Here is a 16,857-nt window from a genome sequence, read left to right as displayed (position 1 = left end):
ATTGAAATGAGTCGAAAAATATTCAATTTCAGTGCGTGCCAAATGTTTAAAAAAAAAAAAAAAAAAAAAAATAGCAAACCTGATATGATTAATCTCATATGCTTATATTGACTGTATACCTAATCTATTTGTTGTGCTTATGTGGGCTCATATTACATTCTGTTTCTACTGATTGTGGCGGAGTTGTGCTTATGGATGTAACCTCTGACCTCCTTTGACCACTTAAGATCCAACATGGTGGCCGTTCACTCATCGATTTCTTGTGACAAACGTCGCAGCCTTGGCGGAGGTCTTGCGCTGCTGTCTGATTGTTGTTGTTTTAGCCTGCTGCAGAAGTCCACTCGCTCGATGGCAAACGCTTATTGATCCCCCCCCCCCACCACTACCACCCAGGATGAGTGATGAGCAACGACGGGATGGAATTGAAGGGCGTGCCACAAGGGGTTGCAGTTGTTTGTCTTTTATATGGGGAATGGTGTCAAGGCCCAGTGAAGCTTTTCAAACTCAATCTTAAATCTGTCTGTCACTGACTTGGACGAGTTCTTTAAGGCACATCAGGTTTTCCCCGATGTGAACTTGCTGACACCGGCAGCCTTATTCGACACAGTGGGAACGACAAGGTACAGTCCAAGTCCGTTCGGGGGTCCCTCAAGGTGTAATCTGCTCTCCTACGGATCTCACGGGGCTAATTAGTGGACTCTACTTCTGTACCTTTTCCGGGACCCTTAAACAGTACCGTGGTGTTCCAAAAGTTTCAAGGCCCCCACTAAGCCATTTTGTACTGAGCGGCCAGGACCACTTCCTGTTCTATTGTAACTGGTACCCTCCTGAATTTGTAGTGTCTCAAAAAAGCCAAAGAGCAAACAAAGCATCAGTTTTCGATGCTGACTCGGCTCTATTTCTAATGTTAATTTCATTATTGTTGTTATTGCGCAGACCAGCCGGGACAGAGCTGTGCGTACCACATTCCAATTTCCTATTTTACATTTCGCATCACATTTTTTCATATTTTACTGAGCAGCCAGGACTGGTCCTTGTACCACTTTCAGATGTTGCAGTAGGTTCCAAGCCCTGTTTTTTGGCAATTATCAAAATTTTCCTTTGCTATTAGGTGTTCCTCTGTGGAATGGGAAAATGCAAACGTCCTGCCGACTCCAGTGGCTTCCTCCATCTCAAATTGCCAAGGAAATTGAATTGTGAGCCTGACTGACTTATGCCAGTGTGTTTTTTTTTTTTTTTTTTTTTTTTTTTTTTTTTACTTTTTAAATTTCTTTTTTTTTTTTTTTTTTTTTTTTTGTGCGTCTATGGGGGCAGGCATCATTTAGCACCATGAACCAACCAACCAGGAAAACATAATGGAATGTTTGGGCTGCAAATGTCTGGGAAAACACAGCTTTTATAAAGGCAGCCCTAGTATTCCATTTCATTAGACTGTACCAGTGTATTAATGATGATGGATGTTTTACATTTTATAGCACAAATCTGCTTTAATATGAATTTTAAATAATAACACCAGCGCTCAAGATCACAGTGACGCAAGAATCGGGAAGGCTGCGGATAGATTGCCCTCTCATAACAAGTGAACACGCACGCATGAGTGCACACAGACACACACACTGTCCTATGTGTTCTTGGATCTTCAAGACTGTTTTGTGTGTGTTTTGTGAAGGGTACTGCAAAGCAAAACGCAAAAGCACACTCACAAAAAAAAGGCCTGCCATGTGGTCACTGAAGTAGCGTCCTTGCTGCTTGCTGGCTGTTGACTTTCTGCAGCAGAGGGCGCTGCTGTGCTCAGGTCAGGAGAACGTGCGGTGCCTCAGACGGCAGCCACACCCTGATGCTGGAGCACCGATAAGAGAGCCATTGTCTAGTTTGCCAGCTAATGTGACAGATTGGAGCCGATGCAATACCTTTTTAGTTTCTTTTTTTATTCTTGCATGCAAATTTATTAAGACGTACCAAGGTAATAGAAACCCAACATGCAAAGAATTATAAAAACACGAGCCCCTGCATTTATGCAAATTATGGTGTAAAATTAATGTGTTGTGTGCTGTCTTTTGTGGTGGTGGTCTGTCCCCAATAATGTCCTGCCTTCGCCCACGCTCAACCCAGACAATACAAATAGCATTTTAGGCAACACAAATGGGGGTGGAAAATACTATAAAATATAATAATCCAAAATGTAATTGGGGAAAAAAAGATTTAAAATATAATCCATTCATATTTGCAAAGTTTTAGGATGGGACAAAATAAAAAGATGAATATTCAGAAACGTAACAGCAATAATAAATAAAAAAGGTATTTAATACAATTAATGTAAAAATACTACATTTGAAAAAATATTTAGTTCTCCCTTTTGTTTCTCACTCACCCAGACACCAGAAATGCAGTTTTACCACAAGGTGGGAGAAAGACAAAATAACAAATAACCCCAAATTACAATAAAATTTCAAAATAATATAACAAAATAATACAAAATAACATTCATTAATAAAAAAAATACCACTAATATCTTTGACTAAGAAATGAAATACAGCACAAAACAAATATATTAAGTAAAGATAGTGGTAAGGAGGGGGGAAAGTAAAATGGAAAAAAAATATGATTTAAAATATAAATAAATAAATAAATAAAATACACTTTATGCACATGCACCATCTTTTAATTACCACACCATTCCCAATTCTTCCCCATCCCTCCCTTTTTCATAAATGCTCTATTGTTGTCTTCCATCCAGCCTCCTTTATTCAAAGGACAAGCCAAAAAGAAAAAAATTCTTAGTTCAAATCAGTGCAAGATTAAAAGCCTTCATTGGCTGTGCGTGTACCTGCGCGCGCTTTTGATTGATGATCAGAGGCTGGCTGTAGTAATTTCCATTTGCTTCCTTGCAAATGATTTTGGACTTCAAAGCAAATTGTTGCACTTATTTTTATTTATTTTTTTGTAGATTAAGATGATGAGAGATATTTTAAGAGAAGTTGCACCGTGCATGCATGCATGCATGCACGGTGCAGTGTGTGTGCACGCTTTCAACTCAACGCCGCCTCTGCTGTGTGTTGGGACTGTAGCTCGTGTGCAGTCTGCAAGCAGCATCACGCATCACCACACTATCTTGTCATCACTCCCATCTCCGTACTTTTTTTTTTTTTTTTTTTTTTTTTTTTGCATGGGGTGGGGGGGCGGATTTAATTTCGAATGCATGCTTGTTTTACACCGGAGAGGGGGTGGGGGTGATCGGCTTCAAATCGTTCCCGTCGGACTGCTCCACTCTTTTTTCTTTTTTTTTTTTGTTCCTCTTTTTTTTTTTGTGTGTTTTGTTTTTGGGCACTGGACTAACGCGGTAGCTAGGATCTTGAAGACAAAATAGGCTAACCAACGATGTGTTCCGGTGCCAGAAGAAGAAGTCGGGCGTAAATTGGAAAAAGAAAAGGGGGAGGAAAAAAGTGTCTTTCCTACTGCAGACGTGCACGCCCGGAGATACACGCGCGTCACACCGGTCCTTGGAGACTCTCCGGCGCTGCGCAGCTTGCAAGTTGCATCGCGATTGGCTCCCTCCCTCCCTTCCTCAGCTCCCTCCCTTTGTCCCTCTCTTTATCCTCTGTGTACGGCCGAGGAGGAGCAGGCATGCTCGCCCGGGCCACGGCGTCTCCGAGGCAGCGTGAAACTTGACTCCCGCACCCTGAGGTGGCAGTGTTCCCAGTGTCCGCGTGCGCTCTCCGTGGTCCTGAAAGTGGAAAGTAGCCGTGCCGATCAACTAGTGAGGAGGCGTGCGGCGCTTTGAGCACACTTCGCCGGTGTCTCGCGGGCTGAGTGGTCGCCAGGAGTCGTGCGAAGGTAAAAGCTGCGCTCAAAGCGATGGGAGTGCTGCTTGGGCTCCTATTACAGACTCGTGTTACACTCTCAGCTTGCTCCCTCTTTCTTCCTGCTTGTGTGTCTTAATGCACACGTTTCTGTATACTGGAGTGGGAGGAATGACTCGTGTGCTGTGGTTGTATTCCAATGTAATGAATGGGTGTTGTGCAAGTACGCAAGGGTGTTGACCCCCAACCCGACCATATGTCACGGGGCAGCCTGTTGATGTCTTGGAGCTGTTGAGAATTTCACGTGCGGCTTCAGTCAAACTTTTTGTTGCTCTCTGTTGCATTTAGTTTGCAGGCTTGTTTTTCAAAATGTTCAACCTAGCCCCAGTACCAAGAAGAGTTAATGCTACACAAATAATTAGACAAAAGCTAGAATAAATGATAACGTCTTTATCTTTGGAATGTGTGTGATTTCGACTTTTTCTCTGCGTTCTTGTAAAATGGTGAGTTATGTCTTGTAATGTTTTGACTTAAGCTCGAACTTTAGTCTTGTAAAATGACAACTTTATTGATGTTTCGTGAACACTTTTTGCCTCATTTTTATTATTTTATTCAACCTTTTTATAACCAGCTAAACCCCCGTTGAGGTCGGGATGTCTTCCTGCCAAGTAATAAGAACAGCTACAAGGATGTGACAGTCGGTTGTGAAACTCAAGGCCTGGGTGCCAGATGCGGCCCGCCGCATAATAGTATGTGGCCCGAGAAAGCAAATCATGTGCGTCTACTTCATGCTTCTCCCTAAAATATTTTCCAAAATTGTAAATTATCTTCACTTTTAATATCGTTGACAGATTGCAAGCATTTTTTTTTGTTTGTTACCAAACCACTTTTTTAATTGAATAGTTGAATCAATTATTTTCCTCGACTTCATATTTTAAAAGTAGTTCTACATAAATTTTTTTGTGTGTATACTGTGTGTAATATGAGTGATTTACACATTATGGTTTCAGTCTTAATGGCCCTCTAAGGAAAATCATAACTAGAGTGTGGCCCATGACAAAAATGGGTTTGACTTCCATTGTTTGAGGTGCATTTTTTTCTTCATTCTCAATATTTTGAATTTATTCACATAAAAATGTAACTTTGTAATATTTTGACGTTTCTTTTAAAAATTACAACTTTATTGGACTGCTATTACATTATTGCATATAAACTTTCAGTTAATCTTGTACACAACTTTAGTAACATAACTATTGCAAAATTCCTCAGTATATTGTAGCTTGGCTTTTATCTTGTAATAATATCCAAATTTTGTCTCAAAAACCTTTTTTTCTCCTGTATCATTACACCTTTTTTCATGTAATATTTTGACTTTATTCACAGGAAGCAGTCTTTTTCCCCCCTTATATTATTTCCTTTATTATTATTATGATATTAGTTTTTCTTAAAATGTTGACATTTTTCAACAGCGTTTGTTGTATTAACTTAGGTCAACTTGTCATTGAAAAATGTATTTTTTTCCCCCCTCAATACTTTATCGCTTTTTATTGCGAAACTTTTCTGAATATCTTACAATTTTAGTCCTAAAAATAAATCTCACCATCTTCTAATATTTAAACTTTGTCAAATTTCAATTCCCCCCCTCCTGATATTAGAACTTCCACATTTTATTTTGACTGTATTCATAGAAAAATAGACATGCATTTTTTATTACTTTATTCTGACTTTCTTCAGAAATAAATTTTCTAAAATAACTTTTATTCCTTTATTCTTTAATTTTTATTCCTTGCGGTGTATCTACGGAATTATTTTATATATACAGTGAGTACGGATAGTTTTCAGACCCCCTTCAATGTTTCACTCTTTGTTATATTGCAGCCATTTGTTGAAATCATTTATTTTTTCCCCCTCATTAATCTACACACAGCACCCCATGTTGACAGAAAAAAAACCCAATTGTTGAAATATTTGCTGATTTATTAAAAAAGAAAACTGTAAATGTCACACAGCCATCAGTATTCAGACCCTTTGCTTTGACAATCATACATTGAACTCGGGTGTTTTCCATTTCTTCTGATCATCCTTGAGATGGTTCTACACCTTCATTGGAGTCCAGCTGTGTTTGATTATACTGATTGGACTTGATTAGGAAAGCCACACACCTGTCGAAAGAAGACCTTATAGCTCACAGTGCGTGTCAGAGCAAATGAGAATCCTGAGGTCAAAGGAACTGCCTCAAGAGCGCAGAGATAGAATTGTGGCAAGGCACAGATCTGGTGATATTTCAGTTTTTCTTTTTTTAATAAATCTGCAAAGATTAACAATTCCGTTTTTTTTTTCTGTCAACATGGGATGCTGTGTGTACATTTAATGTGGACAAAAATTAACTTAAATGATTTTAGCAAATGGCTGCAATATAAAAAAAGTGAACATTTTAAGGGGGTCTGAATACTTTCCGTACCCACTGTGTGTGTGTGTGTGTGTGTGTGTGTGTGTGTGCGTGTGTGCGTGCGTGCACACATACACATACCTACTGAATTATTTATTAACTATTTTTTTCCCCTTTTATTATTCTCAAAATAAATTATAAAATAAAATCTTCCTTGTAATTTTGGTCCATTTATTCTCATCTGTACACCCCCCACCCCAACCCGCCTTATTTCTCTGGGCCCTAATACTCCTTTATAGTCAGGAGACAGATGTGACGGTATCATTTTAAGAGTCCCGTGGAAGGTGCATGGCCGAAAGTGGAGGATCTTTGAACTGCATTGACGTCTCTCTCTGTGTGTGCGTGTGTAGAAGTGTAACGATTCATTCATTATCTCGATTAATATTCCTGTGATCAAACTGGATCGATCTGTGCTTGGCAAGTGAGCTTTCCAGACGTAAATGTATCGATTTTAAATGTTTTTAAAGGGTAATAAATAGATTGTATCAATACTAGGAAATAATGTCCTGGATTTAAGCACACCAGGCTTTATATGGAGGCGTGTGTGTGTGTGTGTGTGTGTGTGTGTGTGTGTGTGTGTATGTTGTACTTCCAAGAAAAATGCTTATAATTCCTTCTACTTCGCTTGATTTTTCAATAAGCAGTTAGCACTGTCATGCTACTTTCTTCTGTGGCTCTTCTTCGTTTCCTTTTCTATACCCTGCATCTAGTCACTCTTTTCCATAGTGCCCCTAGTGGTTGGATGAGACACCACAGTGTGTGTGTTTTTTTATTTTTATTTTTTATTTATTTTTAATTTTTTGTTAATAGCACTTTTTTTGACATTCAAGACATCAGTCTGTTTGGTGGATGGCAGATGAGAAGGAGGCTAGTGAGAAATTATCAGTCAGGATGCATGTGTGTGACGCTTTGAAGCCTTTCAAGTAGTTAGCTTAGCTTAGCTTAGCTCGCGAGCTGCTAACAAAACAGCAGAGTACAAGGAGGGGAAACTCTGGCGAACAAGAAGACAACCAGTGACCGTCAACTACTGGATGCTGTTTCAGGCTCATGTTTGTGTTCCAAAGAGCAGCTTTGTTCATTTGTTTACCTCTCTATGTACAGTATTGGTAACACTAGTCCTAAAAGATTTACCACATGAAAACCTCACAGCGTTTTTGTTTATAAACAAAACAAAACGCTGCATATAGCTTGCCTGGCAGGCTTATGGAAGGCTTAGTTTTTATATTCAAGAACAATCTTCCCTTTTGCTTGAAAATAAAAGTTTTTGATCAATGTATTTTAACAGTCTTCACTTACGGTAGTAAAACTTGGACTACGAATGCCAAAGTTATAGCAAAGACTACGTATAACTCAAAGGAACATGGAACACCAAATGTTGAAAATAAGCATTCGCGACAAGAAAAGATGCACTTGGATAAGACAGCAGATGCGAGTGACCGACGTCATTTAAAAAATAAAAAGCCTTAGATGGAAATTGGAAATTCTTCACCTCACTAGGGTTGCGGGCATGCTGGAGCTTATCCCAGCTATCTTTGGGCGAGCGGTGGGGTACACCCTGAACTGGTCGCCAGCCAATCACAGGGCACATATAAACAAACAACCATTCACACCTACGGGCAATTTAGAGTCTCCAATTAATGCATGTTTTTGGGATGTGGGAGGAAACCGGAGTGCCTGGAGAAAACCCACCCAGGCACGGGGAGAACATGCAAACTCCACACAGGCGGGGCTAGGTTTTGAACCCCGGTCCTCAGAACTGTGAGGCAGATGTGCTGACCAGTCGATCACCAGTGCAACCCCCCCCCTCTCTCTCACTCTCTCTCTCTCTAGAATCTATCTATCTATCTATCTATGTATGTATGTATTTATCTCAAATGTGAAAGGGTGGGGCTTTGTTACCTCCCTCTTTCTCATTAGTTTAAAAAAAAAATGGTGTTTGGATAATGTTTTGTTCTTTTTGTTTTGTTGCTCTCCATGTTTCTTTTAATGACCCTGTTTTCTTTTTGGGCCGACTCGAAACCAGGCTCACAATTGCTTGGAAGATCTTAGTGGTGTTTTTGTGCTGTTTGTGTGTGGCTGTCACAAACAATGACCGTGCTCGTTAAAAAAAAAAAAAAAAACGCACAGAGTCCTCCGCTATTTGCTAAAGTTACATAGCCGGCTTGAATTCATTCTTAAAATTATTCCTAATTTAATGCAGTAGGCATCTCTGCTTTGTGACGTCTGAGTTTGCAAACATACACATAAATTATCTTGAACAGAATTGCAACTCTGAGTGTGTGTGTGAGTGTGTGTGTGTGTGTGTGTGTGTGTGTGAGAGAGAGAGGAAGTTGTCAGATTTTTTTCAGGTGCAAAAAGCTGTGCTTGAGTGACATCCAAATGGGGGGGAAAAGAGAGAAAAGTAATGATGTATTGATTCATTGTCCAAATGTTGGCTCCTATTGGATTATTATTGAATTTTTTTTTTTTGTGGGGAGGCTTTGCAGAGAATTTTTTTGACATCAAGTTGTTGACTGGAATCCTGTCTTCTGGGGAAATTCTTTAATGGGACTTGGAGTTGAATTTAAAAGACTGGTGGTTAATTTTAAAACTCAATGCACAGTATGCAGGGACAATAGTGTATGCAATTCCTTCTAAAAACGGATTTTTTTTCTGGTTCAGTCAGCCTGTTTGTTTCTTGTTGGTAGGCAGACTATGGGCTGTTACTTTGGCCACTTGGTGCAAAAAGATCCTGCTGCCCACGAGGCAGATAAATGACAGGGAGCTGCAGCAGAATCACAGTTAGACAATTAGGGAATGAAAATTGCTCCTTTTCACCGAAACCCTTAACCTCTAACCATTGTTTGTTACTTGTTGTGAGGCAGAATATATGAGGCACAATAAAATCTGCTGCTTACCCCCAACCACAACCTCCTTCTTTTCTGAGTCACGAGTCAATGTTGTTTTTGTATTTATTTATTGAAAATCAAGTATAATCAATCAAAACGGGGTCCATCCATTTTCTGAGCCGCTTCTCTTCACTAGGGTCCTCCTCACTAGCGTGCTGGAGCCTATCCCAGCTGTCATCGGGCAGGAGGCGGGGTACACCCTGAACTGGTTGCCAGCCAATCGCAGGGCACATACAAACAAACAACCATTCGCACTCACAGTCATGCCTACAGTCAATTTAGAGTCTCCAATTAATGCATGTTTTTGGGATGTGGGAGGAAACCGGAGTGCCCGGAGAAAACCCACACAGGCACGGGGAGAACATGCAAACTCCACACAGGCGGGGCCCGCGGGAATTGAACCAGGGTCCTCAGAACTGTGAGGCTGACGCTCTAACCAGTCGCCCACCGTGCCGCCACAAAACGGGGTCCTCCTTTTAATATATACAATTCAATATTAGAAATTGATGAGTTTTCTTTTACCCCGCCTCTCACCCAAAGTCAACAGGGTAGGCTCAAACTCACCCACAACCTAGTGATGATAAGCGGATAGAAAAAAAATTACTCTGATAGAATAGAATAACTGGCTTTTTTCACTAGGGTGCCATCTGCTGGATTTCGAGAGGATTGCCTCTTGTATCCCAAATGAAACAATTTTTCACACCCACCGCCATTGCATAAACAAGTTAATATTTTCCCGGTGTGTGTGGCTCGAATCAAGATGAGCATCATCACACATGCAGCGGGAGGTGGTGTGCAGGTGTTATCAATTCACAGAGAGACCCACCCCCACTGCTTTAACACTCAATGACTCTACTCAGTTGTTGCCTTCCAGATGGCCTCTTAGATGCTGGAGGAAGGGAGCGGTCCACGCCCAGCTGGGAGTGCGGGAAGAGGGGCAGGATGGAGGAGGATGAGAAGCAGACTTGGTTGGTTTACTAAAGACTCATCCAACAATTCAAATTGAATGGTGTCAGCATATACGTGAGGACATAATGTTTTGCCAGTTTGCTTTTATTTGTCTTTCCGTTTGGATGAGTGACTTGTTGCCTGCAGGAAATAAACTGCTTCCTGTTGCTAAGTGCTGCAAAACAATCCTGATTGATGGCTTTTAAAACGGGGATGACTCGAAGAACGAAAACCTTGTTGACCCAACACTTCCATGACTGCTTACAATGTGTTTACCATTTTAGCTCATCTGATATCCTGACTGGAAGAAAATAATGTGGCAGGAAAAAGGAGTTATAATGAGGTGTGGTCATGTTGGGGAAAATTTAGATTGGCTTACTTGTGTCACGTGATTCATGGGCTGCAAAACATAGCTAAATGTTACTGTTACCTCCCCAAAGGAGATGAAATAATACAAAAAACTATTTCAAGGTCAAACAGTCAGCTATTTATTTGTATACATTTTTTACATTTTTTTTGGTCTGTTTTTATCTGTACAGGAACTGTATATCCACCCTGACAGTAAAAAAACAATTCATCGCTTTACTCGGTCATTGGTAGAAAGATGAGCCTCACACATTGAATTTTAATTTTTAACATCATGCATTGTCCCGTGCCTGCGTGGGTTTTCTCCAGGAATTCTGGTTTCCACCCACACCCCAAAAACGTGCATAATAGTTTGATTGAAGACTCTAAATTACCCTTAGGTGTGAATGGTTGTTTGTTTATATGTGCCCCACGATTGGCTGGTGACCAATTCAGGGTGTACCCCGCCTCTTGCCCAGTATCAGCTGGGATAGGCTCCAGCAGGCCCGTGACCCTAGTGAGGTGAAGCGGTTCAGAAAATAGATGGCTGCTTTGTCTTAAAAGTGTAAAAAGAAGTTGGAGTATGCACTAGGGCTGCTATGATTAGTTGACTTAGTCAAGTTTAAAATAATTCAGGAAGTCCTCGATTTACGAACTAGTTCCGTTGCTACGCTGGCGACAATTTCTGCGCAAGTCGGATTTCACCGTTAGTCGAAATTTACGGCGAAATACTTCTGTTACGGGTATTGTCCCACGTGATTGTGACTGCAAGCTCGGTGTGTGTGAGCGTGTGCGTCGATGTGTGAGTGAGAGGGGACTGCGCAGGCGTCGTCCGGCGGTACTGTGAAGGAGGAAGGAGTGCGTGCCGGTGCATGTGTGAATATGTACAATAGCAAGTGTAGTGACGGCGACCGGGGAAGAGTAGCGATTAGCGGAGGACCCGTTGACATTGAATGTGCAGAGGAGCTAATAAAGCCATTAAAGCAGCAAACCGGTGCTTCGTGCCTTTATTGTTGCTGCCACCCAGCTCAGTTGTGCAACGAGAGAAGGGAGTTAACCCCTGCGTCTCCCGACCACGGTCAGGTGACCGTAGCAGGAAAGGTTAACACTTCGTATAAAGAAACTAAAATACATTAAAATAAGAAAAATAAGATGCTATACTTACCATTACTGCTGAGAGTGTGAAAAAAAGGAGGGCGAAAAAGGCAAAGATACTCCCGGCGCACAAACGCAGTCAAGCACTATGCACTCGCTAAGCAGAAACACTATGGTGCTGGGGACCAAATGGCGGACGAGGCACGGGCGTCGTAAAGTCGAAACGTTGTTGGTCGAGTGCGTTCTAACTCGAGGACTTCCTGTAATTAAAATTATAATATATAATATACACCACCAGGTGTACCGGAGCCTATCTCAGCTGACTCTGGGCGAGAGGCGGGGTACACCCTGAACTGGTCGCCAGCCAGTCGCAGGGCACATATAAACAAACAACCATTTGCACACACATTCACACCTACGGGCAATTTAGAGTCTTCAATTAACCTACCATGCGTCTTTATGGGATGTGGGAGAAAACCGGAGTAAACCCACGCAGGCACAGGGAGAACATGCAAACTCCACACAGGCGAGGCCGGATTTGAACCCACGTCCTCAGAACTGTGAGGCAGATGTGCAAACCAGTAGTCCGACGTGGCGCCTATATACAATACATTATATACATTGTTATACACAAATCTTGATAAATTCTTCAACTTCTTGGAATCGAGTGCTTGCTTTAACTCCTCTCCTTTTTATCCATCTGGGGAAAAACAGTAGTAAGCATAATTATCCCAGTTCATACTAGTGATGGGGACGGCAGTTATTTTGAGTGCACTGAATCATTCGAATCAGTTCTTCAAAAAGATTCGTTCACCGAATCGTTCATATTCTTTTACACAAAATCATTCAAGTGCTTCCTCATTCAGTTAATGATCCATCCCTGAGGTTCATGTTCACTCAACACGTTCACCGAATGACTATGCCTTGTTGTTGTCACGTATTCTAAACTAGGAAAGGCGGGGAGATTTATTTTAAAAAAAAAAAAAAAAAAAAACCTTCAGCTAAATTTATCACCTACCTATTTCTCTCTCTCTCTCAGAAAACTCTCGAACACCCGGCTTCGGTTGTGACTCGTGAACATGCGTGCAGCGAGCTCAGCTACCGAACATCCTTCCGCGTCCCCTGTCGTCCAGCTAGGCTCTCGCCAGCCGCCGAGACTTTTCTGCATTCCACCGCGGTGGACAGCATCGCTGACACCAGCCCCCGCCACCCGGGCTTCCTGCTCACTCTTCTTTCTAGTATTGTCATTTGATTCGTGGAAAGCGTCTGAGTGTCTTGAGAAGTGCTATATAAATTTAATGTATTATTATTATTATCACTGCACGGTGGACGACTGGTGAGCACATCCGCCTCGCAGTTCTGGGGACCGGGGTTCAAATTCCGGCCCCGCCTGTGTGGAGTTTGGATGTTCTCCCCGTGCCTGGGTGGGTTTTCTCCGGGCAGTCCGGTTTCCTCCCACATCCCAAAAACATGCGTGATATGTTGATTGAAGACTCTAAATTGCCCGTAGGTGTGAATGTGAGTGCTAATGGTTGTTTGTTTGTGTGTCCTGGAATTGGCTGGTGATCGGTTCAGGGTGTACCCGCCTCCCGCCCGAAGATGACTGAGATAGGCTCCAGCAGCCCGTGACCCTAGTGAGGAGAAGTGGTAAAGAAAATGGATGGATTATTATAATTATTATTAGAATTAATTAATAATCACATTCGACACAGAGGGAATGATATGTATGTGTACGTTAATACATTTATTATTAATTTACATTTATTTTAAATGTGTGCTTGACTGACTCAACATTAGACGTTAGCTTGAAGAAACGGCTGATAGTGAAAGCTATCCCCATGAGGACGTCAGGACTTGAAATCACTAGTACGTCGTTCCTTGCGCAAACGAATCACTCACCGTACGAGTACATCGCTCCTTAGCGGATCACAAACGAAGAGGTTCAACCAACGAATCACTCTTCAGTTCCTCAATACACTGACTGAATCGCTCAGTTCACTTAAGTCTCTCCCCCGTCTGCACGCTGGCTGCTCTTTGGTCATTCGCCGAAGATTCAGAAGTGAGTGACAGAACGCTTCAGCAGTTCCGTTTCCGCTCCCAGCCGACTCGCTCGACTCAAGGTGGCGAGCGCCGGCCAAGCTAAAAGAACAAATCCTTTCATAAACTGATTCGGTTCAGTTTGTTCACTAAAAAGATTCGTTCTTCTGCGTTAGCGAACATAACACTAGTTCATACTTGCTTTTCTTAACTGTTGAACCCATCTGAACTGTTACTAATCAAAATAGCAGCACCGAAGTATAGAAACAGACTCAAATGAATTAAATTGTAGACTCGCCACTTGCACTGAATGATGATCTCGCGTTATGTCGCGACTTTATCGATAGCACCCATTAGCTTTCCAATGGACTGATTAGACGCTCCACAAAGTTGTGTGCATCCCAATCTGCCTCGTTTCTCTGCTTTCATACATCAAGCTCCTCTGTTTTTCTGGTTTTATAATCCAATTTCACAAAACATACATTTGAGAACACCAGAAATGCCGGTAAATAATATTAAAATGTACATAATAATACTAAAACAGGCTAGCTCCATCTGCAGTTGAGAGGAAAAAAAAAAAAAAAAAAAAAATTATGAAGCCCCTTTATTTTCAAATTAAATTTCAGTGCTACAGATACATACATTAATTACACATTGCAACGTAATTGTAACATTACATTACATGCGTTGCTAAATTAAAAGCCAGTCGTAAGGCACATAGAAAAACAAGCGTTCGCACTCACATTCATACCTAAGGAAAATTCAGTCTTCAACTAACCTCATGCATGTTCTTGGAATGTGGGAGGAAGCCTGAGTACCCGCAGAAATCCCACGTAAGCATGAGGAGAACATGCACACTCCAAACAGAAAGGCCGGAGCCTGGACATAAACCCCCAATCTCAGAACTGTGAGTTGGATGTGCAAACCACTTTTATTTTGAAATAATAATAATAAATAAAATGTCATGTTATCAGTTTATGGATGATGCTTTTACAGTGGAAGGAGGGGACCAGAGCTGTTTAACAGCACAAAAATTGCATGTTTTATGTTTTTTGCCCTTGGCGAAGGTCTACCCCTCATCATGTATTAATCCTTTTCCGGTGAGTTAAATATAATTAAATAAAACCCCACGAATGTAATTAAATATGTATTTTGAATAATTACGAATGCTGCCCACCTCACTGTGGTGGGGGTTGGTTATGACTGGGCCTGCAGTGGAGGGAGGGAGAGGATGAATAACAGGCGCTGCTGTGTGCGTGTGTGTGCATGCGTACACGTGTGTGTGTGTGTGTGTGTGTGTGCGTGTAAATAGTGGGAGCAGCAAAAAGTGTGGGGGAGAGGAGGAATGAAAGAGAAGAAGGCGCTTGTGTGTCTGCATCGAAGGAGGATGCACAAAATGAAAGACCGAGCGACGCAGATGTGTGCATGGAACTGCAAGATGCAAACATGTGTGCGTCTGTCGAGAAAGCAAGGAGGGGCAGGAGGCACCAAACATGAGTAAAGGTGTGTGTGCGAGTCCTACTAGGAAGGTGATTTATGAGAGGATAAGACGAGCTGGGGTCTGCACACGTTCACTATTAAACTGTATTTCATCCATCATTCCATTTTCTAATTGATACTTTGTGGTCGAAACCAGCGTTTCCCGACCTTTAATAAACATTGGATAATTTGTATTGGGAATCATGGCTAAACAATAATGAATTGTTAAGAAAACCTGTACATGATCAACACTCGTCATGCATGACGAAAATTGTCTGGAATGGTAATCACCAAAACTTCATGCTGCTTTAGAAGGTATTTTAATTCAGTTAGTGTTAAATATATGCCACATATATGCACTGTATATGAATTATCTAGCTAAGTAGAGAAATATACAAATGTATAGTGTAAATTGTGACTTAGTTTTAGGTTGAGCACGCATCTCATGTTTTACAGTGTGGGGAGTGAGACTCATGACGCGGTGCGGTGATGGTGTGTAAAATTTCCACTGAGAGTCAGAACGTAAGGCCAGAGTTGTGTGCTGCCAGCACTTTTCCGCCTTACAAAACATGTAACTATACAGGTGATGTTTTACATGAGAAGCAGAGATCGCACGGGTTCCGTGTCGGGCTTGTAAGATTAGTCTCCCAATTTAGTTGCCGAGTTGGAGATCCGGCTTCAGGGAGCGGGGGAAAGTGGAGGGTACGGATTGATGTCGTTATAAATCTGAGTGGGTACCAATGCTTTCTGCGTCCTTGTTGGTGGCACCTCCTCACCCGACGATGGAGGCGACCGCCCCGCGAGCACAGACTTTTCGCCAGCTCCTGATCGTTCCGCCCGTTCGCCGTTAATAATGAGACGACACTCTATCTATCTTCAGAAAGGAGAGCATGCAGGTGGAGAAGATTGGCTAAAGCAGTGAAAAAGATGGCAAATTTCAACCACCATGTCTTTATATAATGAGACTGTGTTAAGGGAGCATGAAAACATGCACTCGCGCAAGTGCGACCACATGACATTTTTAGTCACACACGCTGAAAAAAGGGTTGCACATGCGACCATTTTGTTCACAGTCTCGAACCGTGCGACATGTTGAAACAGGTTAATTGTACCTTCAGCCATTGAGTGGAAGAGCATTTAATTGTTCTGCTTTTTACTATACATTGCTGGCATAAATAGATGAACAGCGTAAAATATTCTGTAGTCAATAAATCAACTTTGAACCAATTTTCCGCGGCACACCTGGTAATCTTTCACGGGAGAGTAATGTGTCGGTGGGTTGCAATCCCTGGTGAAAACAAATGAAAAATAAATGCATTGCAACAGGCCCAACCATGTTCGTGGAGTTTTTTTGTTATCGACAAAATATTGTATTTTTATGGCAAACTACACTGTTAATGCAGCATGCCCACCCTGCTTGTGTGGGTTGTGGTGCAACCTGTCATTACGTCATGAAATTATGGAAGAAAATTGTCATGAAACCCATGAAATTTGAGTTTGTCCAATTCTCATCAGCAAATTTGAAATTAATTATGAAGCAGATTTGACCTCTTGCACCGTAACTGTTTGATAAACTATGGTGTTTTTGTGGCAAAATTTAACATTTTCAGTGTAGCATGTCCACCATCTTTTTGGCATGTGTTGCAGTAGGAGCTGCCATGTTTGCAGAGTTATTATTTTGACAAGAGCCGTCATGTATTATGAAGCTGAAAATTTTAATTGTCATGAAATTATTTCAAAATGCAGTGAAAGTATCTTTCATTATTAGCTAAAAGTCGCGTTTATTTGCTGTTTTCGATCTCCGGCTAAAATGATA

At 41.6% G+C, this 16,857-nt stretch overlaps 1 protein-coding gene across 1 annotated transcript in view; it reads left to right on the top strand.

Annotated features, from left to right (window-relative positions):
* The first annotated feature begins 3,558 nt into the window (after positions 1–3,558).
* Positions 3,559–16,857, top strand: part of LOC133397957 (carbohydrate sulfotransferase 8-like) — a 266,959-nt gene continuing 253,660 nt past the window's right edge. The window contains exon 1 of the mRNA XM_061669440.1: positions 3,559–3,834. The gene's annotated coding sequence lies outside the window, so the exon portion shown is untranslated. The remainder of the gene's footprint in view (positions 3,835–16,857) is intronic.

Source organism: Phycodurus eques, chromosome 2 (genome assembly GCF_024500275.1).
Source record: "Phycodurus eques isolate BA_2022a chromosome 2, UOR_Pequ_1.1, whole genome shotgun sequence".
In the NCBI taxonomy this organism is placed as follows: Eukaryota; Metazoa; Chordata; class Actinopteri; order Syngnathiformes; family Syngnathidae; genus Phycodurus; species Phycodurus eques.
The sequence above is the reverse complement of the archived record's forward strand: the minus strand, read 5'-3'. Positions and strand labels throughout refer to the sequence as shown.